This window comes from Bufo bufo, chromosome 2, assembly GCF_905171765.1.
Source record: "Bufo bufo chromosome 2, aBufBuf1.1, whole genome shotgun sequence".
NCBI classification, from domain to species: Eukaryota; Metazoa; Chordata; class Amphibia; order Anura; family Bufonidae; genus Bufo; species Bufo bufo.
Window position 1 is genome coordinate 50367547 of NC_053390.1, and position 14708 is coordinate 50382254.

The 14708-nt window shown below is 43.9% G+C and overlaps 1 protein-coding gene across 2 annotated transcripts in view; it reads right to left on the reverse strand.

Annotated features, from left to right (window-relative positions):
• The window catches only part of WDR7 (WD repeat domain 7), a 363534-nt gene that overhangs the window by 263027 nt on the left and 85799 nt on the right, over nt 1-14708 (reverse strand). The window lies entirely within an intron of this gene.

Genomic DNA, 14708 nt, shown 5'->3' on the forward strand with positions numbered 1-14708 from the left:
TTGTCTACAGGTTTTATCTGGTATTGCAGATTAGCTCCACTGAGGGGAATGGGGCAGAGCTGCGATACCACACACAACCTACAGACAGGTGTCCATCTAAAAAAACAGAAAATGAGGCAGCACTCCAAATAAAGTGAAAAAAACGCCCTCTTTATTCCCCGACGTGATACATATTTGCCCAGCACAATGCCTCTCTCTGCACTTTTTTAACTTTATTTGGAGAGCGGACTGATTTTCTAATTTTAATCTGGAGGATCCCAATGAGCCATAAAGTAAGGAAAACGATCGGCACTCACCATCATGGTGAGTGGCGATCGTTTTCCTCACTTCAGAGTGAGACGCCCTCCATAGATGCGAGCGCCACGTGCAAACACCGGAGTGCTGACTAAGCTTTAATAGCGCCTGATGAGCCGTGGTCCGAGAGGAGGTTTACAACCGCTCTGCTTATTTACTGCCTGAGAAAAGTCCCAGTAAGAGGGCCGAAACGTCGCGGTCTGGTGATTAGAGAACATCTTTTTTAATTTACTTCTTTTGGGAGTGCCGTGGAATTTTTTGCTTTTTATCTGTCCATCTATCTATCTATCCGATATCTATCTATCTATCCATCCATCCGATATCTATCTATCCATCTATCTATCTTATATCTATCTATCTATCACATATCTATCTATCTATCCGATATCTATCTATCCATCTATCTATCTCATATCTATCTATCTATCCATCTATCTATCTTATATCTATCTATCTATCTATCACATATCTATCTATCTATCTATCTATCCGATATCTATCTATCCATCTATCTATCTATCCGATATCTATCTATCCATCTATCTATCTCATATCTATCTATCCATCTATCTATCCCATATCTCTCTATCTCATATCTATCTATCCATCCATCCGATATCTATCTATCCATCTATCTCATATCTATCTATTTAATATATATCTATCTATCTCATATCTATCCCCTGCGTAGAACGGAAGAAAAGGGCCCCATCGAAGTGAACGGGTCCGCATCTAATCTGCAAAATTGCGGATCAGATGCGGAAAGCAACATACGGCGTCTGAATGAGCCCTTACAGTAGTAGTAAAGTACTAGTCAGGTATCCCATGTTTTTAGTAATGGGCGGCGGGGGGGATTTAATTTATGATAATTCTGTCCCAAAATGAATTGATCTACTCATTGTAGAACTGACAGCCCAAAATCTTGATTTTAAAATTTACTTTAGAGGTAATGATAAAGGGGGGTCTCTGTTTTGAACAGTCCCTACTTATAAGAAAGGTCCTTTAACATGAATTTGACCATCTGTGAGGAAACCTGGCAGTGTTTGATTTCCCTGCAGCGCCACCTCAGGGGAAATGAAGCATTACGCGGTGTCCATTCACATCAGTGGGTTGTCTGTCTAAACACAGGACAGGTCAGGTCCTCCAGAGTGAGAGATGATCTTTACAAACACTCTTCACTCTGGCCAAAAGTGAAGCCCCCCCCCCCCCCCCCCCCCCCCCCCAGGGGTTTTTCTAAACTGGAGAACATTCATTCTGTGGCCACAGTGACTTGATTCAAAGCTTATGAGGCTCACGTCAGAGGTCCACAGTATTGGATAAGTAAATTGTAGCATTTGGAAAAACTCTGATCTGTTCCAATAATCAATCTAATCATATGGATGAAGCACTTACGTAGCGGTATTCATTTTTTACTGCATTTTTAATAGAGCAAATAGATGCTAGAAATACTTCTTTTAACAACTAAGGTGTAAAGTAGCCCATAGCAACCAATCAGTTTCCACCTTTCATATTCCACAGCTCCTTTGGAAAATGAAAGGTGGAATCTGATTGGTTGCTCTGGACAACTAAGCCAGTTCTACTTTTCACCAGTTTGATAAATCTCCCCCTAATTCTTTTAAAGCATTGGTTTAGATTTATGCTTTCATTGAAATAAAATAAATAAAAATCGTGTAATAAAATGAAAATCTATCTATCCCATATCTATCTATCTCTCTATCAGGTATGTATTATCTCTCTAAAAAAAAGTAATTAAAAAACACAATAATAAAAATAAACAAATCATATTATAATAATATCTACATTATCTTTATGTTATATCTCTGTATTCTATCTCTATCTACCGTCTCTTTCTCATATCTATCTACCTATCTCATATCTAATATCTATCTACCTATACAATATTATCAATCCAATATCTGACTATTGACATCTGATATCCATCTGTCTGATACATATCTATCTCATATCCGTCTGATATGTATATATTGATATACATCTATCTACCTGATATGTATATATTTATCTATGTATCTTTGTTTATAGCTTGCATCTATGGATCTACATTTATCTAATCCCTTTCCCTTCTAAATGTCGGTTACATCTGATTTTATATCCATAAAGACATTATACGGCATATACATGCCATACCATTAATAACATAAGTGCATTGTTAGAAAAAATATAGGATTTTTAAAGTAAATCTGGTTCCAGTCAGTATACGACCCTGACTTCCTTCTGAATACAAATAAAGTAACCTTACATTATAATACATATAAATTAGGACTCTACCATCTTACCAAAAATAATATATTAAAATCTTTATCATGAAACTCCAAACGAATTTCTGTTATTTCAATGAGCAAAAAAAAAAAAAAAGAAGTAGACAAAAAAAAAAAAAAACATAAAAGACAATGTAGAGAAACAAAGAACAAAAAGTGAAGTGTGAAGAAGTCTGTCGGCGCCTGGGAGTGATAAATGTTTCCGCATACGTTCCTATTGTTATGTGCAAAAATACACTTCATTTAAGACACAAAATGGGAGGCTGAGCCGGGGTAGAGGCAGCGAGGTCAGTGTTTGAGGCAGTTTGTAGAGCTTCGCCTTCTGTGGTTTACCAGGGCGGCATGCTTACCCCTAATGAGCTGAAAAATAGAATTCCTGGGAGAGCCGGGAACTTATCGATCCGTGTTCAGCACTAGTGCGGAGTCATAAACAGAGAGGCCAAATGAACTCGGGCCAGACCCTGCAAACCGTATGCAGAAACCAGCTCCAGCTATCTCCGGGCAGCTTTATCTCTCCTGTATGGAGGGAGATGGGGAAGTGTGGAGGTTATCTGCTGGAGGGGGAACTAAAATAGACAAAAAAAAGTGCACCGCTGCCTGCACGGAGTCAAGAGAAGATCTGCGATCCACTGGGGCACAGGAACATAAGAAATACATTAAATACGAATCTTCCATTTTGTTTCAAAAATATAAAAAAATTAGAAAACAAAATTTTTTATTTTATTTTTTTAACCCCTGTGATTTTCAGTTTAATTTTCGTTTCCTTCCAAGGGCTATAACTTTTTTATTTTTCCATTTACATGGAGGGCTTGTTTTTTTTTTTTTTGTGGAACAAGTTGCACTTTCTAAAAGCACCGTTTAATATTGCACAGGATGTAGTGGGAAGCTGGAAAAAAGGCCTCATGCACATGAATGTATTTTCTTTCCGTGTCCGTTCCGTTTTTAAAAAAAATAACGGAAGTTACTCCCTGTGCATTCTGTTTCCGTATGACCGTATTTCCGTTCCGCAAAAAATAGAACATGTCCTATTATTGTCCGCATTACGGACAAGGATAGTGCTGTTCTATTAGGGGCCGGCTGTTCAGTTCCGCAAAATACGGAAGGCACACGGATGTCATCCGTATTTTTTGCGGACCACAAAATACATACGGTCGTGTGCATGAGCCCTTATGTAGCAAAACTGACCTGTTGCCTTCATTCTCTGGGTCAGTAAAATTATGGTGGTACCACATTTATCATACATAGTTTTTCTTTTGGTTTAATACTTAAAATAAATAAATAAATAAAAACTTGGGGAATTTTTTTTTTTTTTTTTGTATCGCCATATTATGACCACCTTAACTTTTTTATATTTAGGTCTATGGAGCTGTGTGAAGGCGATCTGTAGTTTTTATTGATGAGGTGTGTAAGACTTTTTATTATCGTACATTTTTTTGAGAGGTGAAGCGATGAAACATTTTTATTTTTTTCCCCCCGGTTACAGCATTCCCCATACAGGATAAATACCAAAAAAGGAAGACATTGTAAAGAAAAGCTTCTTATATAGCTTAACTACAAAAAATATATAACAGTATGTGTAAATATTTTATGTACAGTAATTGTTTTTTCAACAAAAAAAATAAAATAAATGGTGGATGGTTTTCTCGATACATTTTTTTATGTCACTCCATGTATTCTACTTCCTGTCCTGGCTCTTTAATTTCCTCTTTCTTTGGACATTAGCAGAAGGCTTGAGTGAATCCAGCTTCAGATCATAGATCTAAAGTCGATTTGTTCAAAATCTTTTTTTAAATGCTGTTTTCGTACAGCATTAAAATGTATTGGCTCCCTGGAGGAACTGGAGCGAGACTGACCCGACTTCGGATTCCTATTTTAAAATCATCAGTTGTTTGAGAAGGCAGCGGCGCTCTCTGCTTTTCCGAACCCAGTGACGTCGCGTTCATCGATCACATGACCAAGGTGCAGCTCATCCCCATAGACATGAATAGGGCTGAGCTGCGATACCGAGCACGGCTGCTATACAAGGTACGGCGCTGAGCTTGGTGAGCAGAGACAAGGCAGCGGCACTACTGCGAGTGCTGGTGCCTTCTCAATCAGCAGATCAGCGGGGGTCCCGGGTGTCAGTAAAACCCCTTTAACTCTCTCAGTCAGACCATCACTGCGGCCAGAGAGGGACGGGGTAAGAGTGACAATTAGACTGATGCATGCAATGCTGTTCTGGGGGCATCTAGAACTCGGCCTACTGCTAGCATAACTCTACATTTACTATTATCATGAGGATTAACTTAAAGGGGTTATCCAAGACCTATAATGCCCCCCCATATGCCGAGGCCCCTCACACAGATTGTACTTACCTTGCTCCCCAGCACCCGCGTCACTTCTGATGGTGGCACGGCCGCCGTTGCATCTCCCTGTCGCGCGGATGAAAACATTCGGCGAAAGGCTTGTTCCCATTGCGGCCTGCTATTGGCTGTCTATCCTCCCGCACGACAGGGATATACAGCGGTGGCCGTGGAGGCATCAGAAGCGGCGCGGGTGCCGGGGAGCGAGGTAAGTACAACCTCTGTGAGGGAACCGTACATATGGGGGGCATTATAGGTCTTGGATAACCCTTTTAAAGGGGTTGTCTCAGTTTAGCAAATAGTAGTTATCATGTAAAGGAAGTTAATACAAGGCACTAACTAATGTATTGCGATTGTCGATATTACCTCCTTTGCTGGCTGGAACCCGTTTTTTATCACATTACTGCTCGTATCCAGGGATACCGACCACCGCTGCAGTGCAGAACCAGGTAGCCGGGACAGGAGCTGCTGTGCATGCGTACCTATGTGCACTCCAGTGGTCCCAGCCACCAGAGAGGTCGGCGCTTTTTCCTATAATATTAACTTTGTCTACAGGATAAATGCCATTTGCTGAACTCTTTTAAAGATAACATTTTCCTCACAGCGGCAGTAAACTGACCATGGAGTACCTGTCTATACAGTTTTATCTCTCTATGAGGACTATTGCAAGAGGACAATATTTAGTATTTCATTTTCAAAAGTATAGTACTGCCGAGTGAAAGAAAAAACTGCCAAAAAAACAACAACATTTTCAATGAATATTGAGTAAAAAAAAAAAAACAACTTCAGATTAAGTCTCCCTTTAAAGGGAACTCGTCACCATGAAAATGCAATGGATGCTTACAGGCACCATGTTATAGAGCAGGAGGAGCTGAGCAGATGGATATATAATTTATTCATTTAAAGTCCTGCTCATTCTGGGCTTTGAAGTCAGGAGGCGGTCCTATCAGTGATTGACAGCTATCTGTCCATGAGGAGGTGGTCCTATCAGTCATTGACATGCTTCCCTCTATGAGGAGGTCGGTCCTATCAGTGATTGACATCCTTCCCTCTATGAGGAGGTCGGTCCTATCAGTGATTGACATCCTTCCCTCTATGAGGAGGTCGGTCCTATCAGTGATTGACATGCTTCCCTCTATGAGGAGGAGGTCCTATCAGTGATTGACATCCTTCCCTCTATGAGGAGGTCGGTCCCATCAGTGATTGATATCCTTCCCTCTATGAGGAGGTCGGTCCTATCAGTGATTGACATGCTTCCCTCTATGAGGAGGTCGGTCCTATCAGTGATTGACATGCTTCCCTCTATGAGGAGGTCGGTCCTATCAGTGATTGACATCCTTCCCTCTATGAGGAGGTCGGTCCTATCAGTGATTGACATCCTTCCCTCTATGAGGAGGAGGTCCTATCAGTGATTGACATCCTTCCCTCTATGAGGAGGAGGTCCTATCAGTGATTGACATGCTTCCCTCTATGAGGTGGTCGGTCCTATTAGTGACAGACATCCTTCCCGATATGAGGAGGAGGTCCTATCAGTGATTGACATCCTTCCCTCTATGAGGAGGAGGTCCTATCAGTGATTGACATGCTTCCCTCTATGAGGTGGTCGGTCCTATTAGTGACAGACATCCTTCCCGATATGAGGAGGTCGGTCCTATCAGTGATTGACATGCTTCCCTCTATGAGGAGGAGGTCCTATCAGTGATTGACATGCTTCCCTCTATGAGGAGGTCGGTCCTATTAGTGACAGACATCCTTCCCTCTATGAGGAGGTCGGTCCTATCAGTGATTGACATCCTTCCCTCTATGAGGAGGAGGTCCTATCAGTGATTGACATGCTTCCCTCTATGAGGAGGTCGGTCCTATTAGTGACAGACATCCTTCCCGATATGAGGAGGTCGGTCCTATCAGTGATTGACATCCTTCCCTCTATGAGGTCGGTCCTATCAATGACAGACATCGTTCCCTCTATGATAGGACCTATCAGTGATCAACATCCTTCCCTCTTTGACTGTGTATACAGAGATAGCTGTCAATCACTGATAGGACCGACCTCCTCATAGAGGGAAGGATGTCAATCACTGATAGGACCGACCTCCTCATAGAGGGAAGGATGTCAATCACTGATAGGACCGACCTCCTCATAGAGGGAAGGATGTCAATCACTGATAGGACCGACCTCCTCATAGAGGGAAGGATGTCAATCACTGATAGGACCGACCTCCTCATAGAGGGAAGCATGTCAATCACTGATAGGACCGACCTCCTCATAGAGGGAAGGATGTCAATCACTGATAGGACCTCCTCCTGACTTCAAAGCCCAGAATAAGCAGGACTTTAAATGAATAAATTACAGGTTTTACTGAATCTTTTCCCATAAAACTATACATCAATCTGCTCAGCTCATCCTGCTCTATAACCTGCAGTCTTCAGCTCAGACACCATCTTCAATGCGACAGGTTCCCTTTAATAATATGGTCTTCAATTTAGGCAACTTAGAACTAGTCTAGATAGATGCTTCAAATGTATCTCACACTGGAAGACAAATTTGGTCTAACTTTATGCCACCCCTTACTTGGCACCCCTACTGACCACCTGTTTCTAGCAGCCGGGTGCTGAAAACTATACAATGGGCAAAGATGGAAGCAATTAGCGCCACACACTGTGTTGCGGCGGAGAATGGCAGCTCAGCCCCCTTTAAAGTGAATGGGAGCTGAGTTTAAGTATGCCGACGCTAGAAACTACAGAGTGTACGGAGCCTTCTGCTTTTGCTCCAAACACTATAGCGCCACAGATGCTCGAAACAGCTGATCGGAGGGGGTGCTGGGTGTCGGACCCCCACGGATCTGATACTGATGGCCTATTCTCTGCATAGGTCTTTAATATCTGGAGCCCGGAAAACCCCTTTAACAAATGTGGCGCACACACATCTACAACAGAGTTCTGGGACCCCAGTGGGGGGCAGCACCTTTCCGCTGATGCCACATGACACTCATATTCCTTGTCCCTATAGAGCTCCTGATAGACTCCATATAGCGGACACGGGGTAGCAGTCTGCCATGCGGCTGAGAACCCTGCAGCATAACCGCAGTCGTCTGCTGTGAATTTCAGACAAATGCTTTTTTCACGCGCTTCCCCTAAACTTGCAAAAAAAAATACTGCAATTAGCAGCAAACCACTGTAGTTGTGACGTACATATCCCACCCTGCGAGTGGAGACCCCCTCTTATGCTTGCATTTTGATGAGGTATGTAATGCCGTAGACCTCACTGCTGTGAACAATCAGCCAGTCTCCACTCTTACAATGTAACGGAAATAAGAGAACCCCCCCTCATTAAAGGGGTTACTCTGGATTAAGAAAAACATGGCTGCTTTCTTCCAGAAACAGCGCCCCACCAGTCCATCGGTTGTAGCTGGTATTGCAGCACCACTGAGGTGAATGGAGCGGAGCTGTAATAACACACCCAGTCTGCACACAGATGTGGTGCGGTTTCTGTTAAAAAGTTGCCATGTATTTCATGATCCTGGACAAGCCCTTTAAAAGACAAGCAACCGCTATTCTCCCCACATTAGTGTGTCCTAAAAGTGCAACTCCAACTACGGTATGTAGAATAATACAAGAAATTGATTAAAGGGCATCTGTCAGCAGTTTTGTACCTATGACACTGGCTGGCCTGTTACATGTGCGCTTGGCAGCTGGAGGCATCTGTGTTGGTCCCATGTTCATATGTGCCCGCATTGCTGAGAAAAATGATGTCTTAATATATGCAAATGAGCCTCTAGGAGCAACGGGGGCGTTGCCATTACACCTAGAGGCTCTGCTCTCTCTGCAATTGCCACGCCACCTGCACTTTGATTGACAGGGCCAGGTGTGATGATGTTTTCACTGTCTGGCCCTGTCCCTAAAAGTGGAGAGGGCTCGACAGCTGCAGAAAGAGCAGAGCCTGTAGGTGTAATGGTAACGCCCCCGTTGCTCCTAGAGGATCAATTGCACATATTAAAACTTCATTTTTAATAGGGGGCCGAAAGCTGCTGTACCAGGCACAAATACAACTGCTTGGAATTGCTAGTTTAAAATGGATCTGGCACATAAAGATACGGTAAGTATGCTGGGCTTTGATTAAAGGGGTTATGCCGTGACTAATGTAAAAAAATCGGACATATAGTACATGACAATCTCTTTCTAACAAAGCTAGAACCAGCCCTGTACCTCACATGGATCCAGAGATCTCACCATTTATTGCTTCAATTATTCTGCTAGATTTATTATAGGCTGGCAGCTCAGGGGGCGTGTCTTTAGTGCAGCATCTCTCCCTATCACAGCTCAGAAGATACGGCTGGTTGCAGTTGAAGACTTAAACTGAGCACGTGCAACCACCTCAGTGAGGTGGATGGAGAAATAAGGAAAATGAAAACAGCAGGTGGCGCTATACAGATGCATTTTATTGAATAACTGATTGGCCATATAAAAATTTTAAATTACATGCAAATACAAAAGTATTCAGATCCAGGTGCTGGTTTGACAACTCCCGCATCGCGTGTACATGAGCCGTGGCCTCTTCATTTCACACCAAAATACAGCGTCGTACATTGTATAGTGGCTGTGCTTGGTACTGCAGCTCATTCCATTCACTTGAATGGGACTGAGCTGAATAAAGGCCATGTGACCAATGGGAGTGATGTCATAGTTCAAGGAGGTCATGTCATAGGTCAGGGCACTGCGGCCCCTTCCAAAAGCTGATCGCTTTGGGTGCAGAGAGCCGGACCCCCACCGATCAGCTGTCTGAAGGGGCAGTAGTGCTCCCCTCTTCATAGTATACCAACCACAGCGCTGTACATTGTATAGTGGCTGTGCTTGGTACTGCAGCTCAGAAAGGGACTTGCTGCAGAAAGGCTATGCGACCGATGGACCTGAAGTCCTATAGACCTGAGGCAGAGTGGTGAGGGTGCTAGTAGTCAGACCCCCATAGATCAGGTTTGACCTAAGACAAGAAAGAGCACCCTCAGACATGAAGCTGATGTCAGATATTGGACATTTGCATACAGAAAAGCTCATGTAAAGTGAACAAACCCTTTAAAAAATGAGCTCAGACTACCGGGACATTCAGGACCGTTCATTACAGCTATGAGTTCAGATCCAAAGAAAAGAACAAGTAGCTCCAGACGAGTTAAGCCAAGAAAGTAACTTATGGCTAAGTTTCTCCAGAAGAAAAGATTCTAATTCCCTCAGAAAGCCCTGTGCTAGCTGCAGATACGAGAACATTAGCCTTGGGCTCCTCACTCCATCCATTTATCTTATGCCAATTATGATGTGCAACAACCAAGCAGCTGAACCAAGTGCTACTGACCACCGAATATCAGAGAGGGCGACGGTGGGGGGGGGCTATAATAGTGTGCCTGAGGCTGGGGACTGAGACTTTTGAAATGGTAACCCTAATCCAAGTAACACTGTAAAATTATGGGACAATGGTTCTGCGTTGTCCTTCTAGGACTCTCATAAGGAATCAAACCTTGTAGGATCTCATGGGTCTCAAGACCATGAAGATGGCACCCTCACACCCACCAGCAAAGCATGGATGGTAAAGTCCCAGTGTATGCAATTATCATCCATGTTGACATCCAACATCTCAAAGCCACCAGGGCTGACCTCTCCAGACATCTATGATGGCCTCTTCAAAAGGCTGTCCTCCATATAACAGATAACTCCAACTGAAAGGCTGCCCCACCAACCTGGACCCTTTGAGATGTCACCATGCTTTCACTCCTTTAACCATGGATGAGGCAGCTAGACCTTATAACTGGTATAAGGTATAAGCTAGACCTTATACCAGTTGTCCATGAGAGGACCGTTCATTAGCTCCAAAGATCTCATCACAAGGTGAGAGAGCCCAAGAGGAACTTGTGAAGCCTATAAGGGCCTTAGGGAGTATACATCCTCGCCAAATACCGCCAGAACATGCCACATGCTGTGAGGCCTGAATCCTCGGCCACTCTTGTGACTGGATGTACATGGGATATGGAGACCCCAGGAGGCACCATGAACTCTGCATCTCACCCACGGGAAGAGAAAGGAGACACAATCAATAGGCCTTAGATGGCATGAGCACCACTAAGCTGTCTGCAGCATTGGCTGCTCTATTAGGTCTTAAGATCAACTTTACGCCTCCCTCTCATATTAAGATGATTTTGCAAGTTTTTCACCTGCTGTATATGTTAAATGTATCCACAGGCCCCTATCGACCCAATGGAGGCCAAAGGTGCGCCCATCTGACCTCCGTCTTGCTGGTATACATCTGATTTTTAATGGTATGGGATAGTTTAGTCTGCTGTGCGGTTATACCGCACTATACGTCTTCTGGCTTATGGGCATCCCGAATACGCCTATATAGTGGCATCTGGCAGAAGATCTAACATACATTGCCAACCTGGTAACAATAAAGCCTAATGTCCAAAAATGATGGAATATGTACTGAACGTAATAAGGACATTGACATATGGAGCTACTAATAGAGGATATGCTATACGCTATGATTACCATGTAGGGGCAGCCGAGATGACTTGACTACGTGGGCGCTGTTCTTCTACGGCAGGCTGGCTGATTAATCAAATCAATTTGATTAATTTGCTCTTTTAGTGCTCGACGATATTGTTTTTTTATAAGAAATTAATAAATCAAATCATGTTTTAGTCTGGGGCGCTCTATCAGCGCCGGCTGTGTAGTCCGTTCAGTCTACCGGTGTTTTCCTGTATGGACTGTTACTAATGAGCACTTCCATTGTGGAGCGCTCATTACTACAGCCTTTAACTTCTGCAATAAAAAAGCAATAAAAAAACAAAACTCACCCCCTCCATTTGATGGCGCCGCGGTGAACACTCGCTGCTGACTGAACGTAACTCCATCAAATGGAGGTGAGTTTATTTTTGTTTTTTTTGCACAAGCAGAGAAGAGGGCATTAATAAATTTTGTGGGAAACTAATGGAGGCATTAATATTACTGGGGGGTGCTAATGGTGGCACTAATGGGGCTTAATATTATTGGGGGGCACAAATGGGGGCATTATTCATTCTGGGGGCACAAATGGAGGCATTAATATTACTGGGGGGCACTAATGGGGGTATTATTAATACTGGGGGGCACTAATGGGGGTATTATTAATACTGGGGGGCACTAATGGGGGTATTATTAATACTGGGAGCCACATTATGACATAGCGACTTCACACCCTCTGTTAAGCCACGCCTCCACAATCATACCCCTTTTGGGGCGTGGCTTAACTTGGCCGCTATTTTTGTTGGGAAAGGTGGAAACCCTAGTTCAGTTCCAATATAGGCTGTGGATCACCGCAGGTACTCAGCACTGACTGTAGCCGGGCCCCTGCTGTAGTGACCGGATTGGAGATAGCACTGAGCCGTCATAAAAAAATAACCTAAAAAAAAAAAAAAAAAAAAGATAATTGAGAAAAATCTATAATTGTCCTTAAATTGAAAATAATTATCAGTAAGTTATTTTTTATTTTTTGGGAGGGAGGGTTAAAATCGCCCTGCCCTAGCAGGCAGTGGTGGTTTGACAAACACTCTGTGGCCTGTTAGATAGAGATCATGCCGGAGGTAAAAGAGTGTGATGAGGGAGGGGGGGGGGGGGGGGGGGGGCGCAGCGATATAATATCTAACGGCTCATCAGATAATAGGAATAATGACAACACCAGGGGGGGAGGAGTGTGTTGACCTCGTAGGGTGCACTGACCTGTCCACTTACAAGGCAGGGTTGCATGCAGACAGGACAGTATCATGAAGCTTAGAGGGAAATGGAGATAAGTAGGATATAACAGATCGAGTATTAGATCATAGGAGCAGGCCCCCAGCAGCACTGAGTATTTCAGGAGAATTGTGCGCTGTGCACAGCGTGATGAGCAGCGCAATCATGCGGCTATGTTAGTGAAGACATTACAGCACATGTGTGAAGAACAATCGGGCGTTTTACAATCGGGCGAAGTTATGAGGAGGCGCCGGCCTCGCCATAACTTCGGCGCATTCAGCGCCAGTTCTAAATGTAAGACAGCTTCTTTGCAATCTTACATTTAGACCATTTTTTACGCCTAAAACAGATGCAGAAAATGGTAAGTGAAGCACCCCTTCCCACGCCCACAAGCTTAGACCTGGCGTGAGCGGAGCGAGGTCGCAGATAGCGGCGCAATGGTTAGGCGTATTTCAGAACAATCAATGACCTCCAAGGTCCCTACCAGCAGGATACACCAGACAGGACCTAAAGTAGCGACGCTGTGGAATCAAGAAACAAATAGTTAAATTGGGTGGGGGTGAAATTCATTTTTTTGTTAAAGAAATTTCACAGACCTACAAAAAACACAAAAAGACCACCATGTGCTGACATGGCTCCCTGTATTCACTGTTACAGTATGGTTTCCACACTGTAGTAACCAGACCAAATTTCCCAAACCAGGAATTGTGCCAGGCTCCTTCCTCTGGTGTCTTATTGGTCAGGTGGAAATGATACATAATAAAATATAAATTTTAAAAAATACATAATTTAAAAGGGGTTGGCCCATCTCAAAAACGCATTTTATTTAACATTAAATTTAAAGGGGTTGGCCCATTCCTCACCTATCGGACATTGGTGGAACATACTAACGATGCGCTCCCAGTATCCGATAGGTGCAGGTCCCGACACTGGACCCGCACCCATCTCTAGAACGGGGCCTCCCAAAGTGAAGGAGAGCACACAGCGCATGCGCAGCCTGCTCTCTATACACTTCTATGGGAGTTCCAAAAACAGCAGAGCGAGAGCACTCGGCTATTTCCAGAACTCCCATAGAAATGGAGAGCGAGTGCGGCCTCCTATCCTTGTGCTCAGCTATTGTTGTCACTCCCATAGACGTGAGTGGACGATGGTCGCCCTCGTTTACTTTGGGGCCCCCTTTCTAGAGGCAAATGCTGGTAATGCTAATAGACATTGGCGGCAGATCCTAACGCTTTACTACCAAAGTGCGAGATGGGCCGACCCCTTTAAGGAACAAAATAAGTAAAGAAGAAGTGCAATTCTGTCCTCTCCTACAGGAATATATATCAAAGCCAATTATCTGCACAGAATTTGCACTGCAGTATATGTTGGCGCCATTAAGGAGGTCTCCAGTGTGAAATCACATAACATTTGGAGTTGGTTCTTTCAGACCCGGAGCGCTCCCGTCACCACTTGTCACTTTGCTGCTTGTGATATTATATGGAGCCTTTTCAGCAACCACCACCTTTTACTGTATACAGCTACACACGCGCACAATAGAAATCCGGGAGGGCTGCAAAAAGCGTTACGGGCGTAATGATCCGAGAGGGCGATCCAAGAACGTCTGCTATCACATCGCACTAAGAACGACAGACATTTGCTGCCCCCTGCTGGCTAAAGTGTGCATAGACAGACATTTGCTGCCCCCCCCACCCCACCCCCCACAGATACAATGTATCTACTCAGCAAAGCTACAATGGGAAACAAATACATTCAGGGGAGTAACAAGAGCCTATGGGGCCCCCTGGCAAACCTTAGAATGGGGCCCCATACCACCAGGACCACCTTCAGTACCATGAATATGAGAAGCTTATGATTATGTTGGTTTTTTCTAGTGCGCACAGTGATGTCACAGTGATATCACAATACTATGATATTACTGGTGAAATGAATCAGTGATGTCACGGCACAGAAATAATGCAAAAGGTAATGCGCTCTTCCACTGTCCATCTACATCACAAACTGAACATAGGTCTGAGGGGAGAAGGGGCCCCGTAGTTAT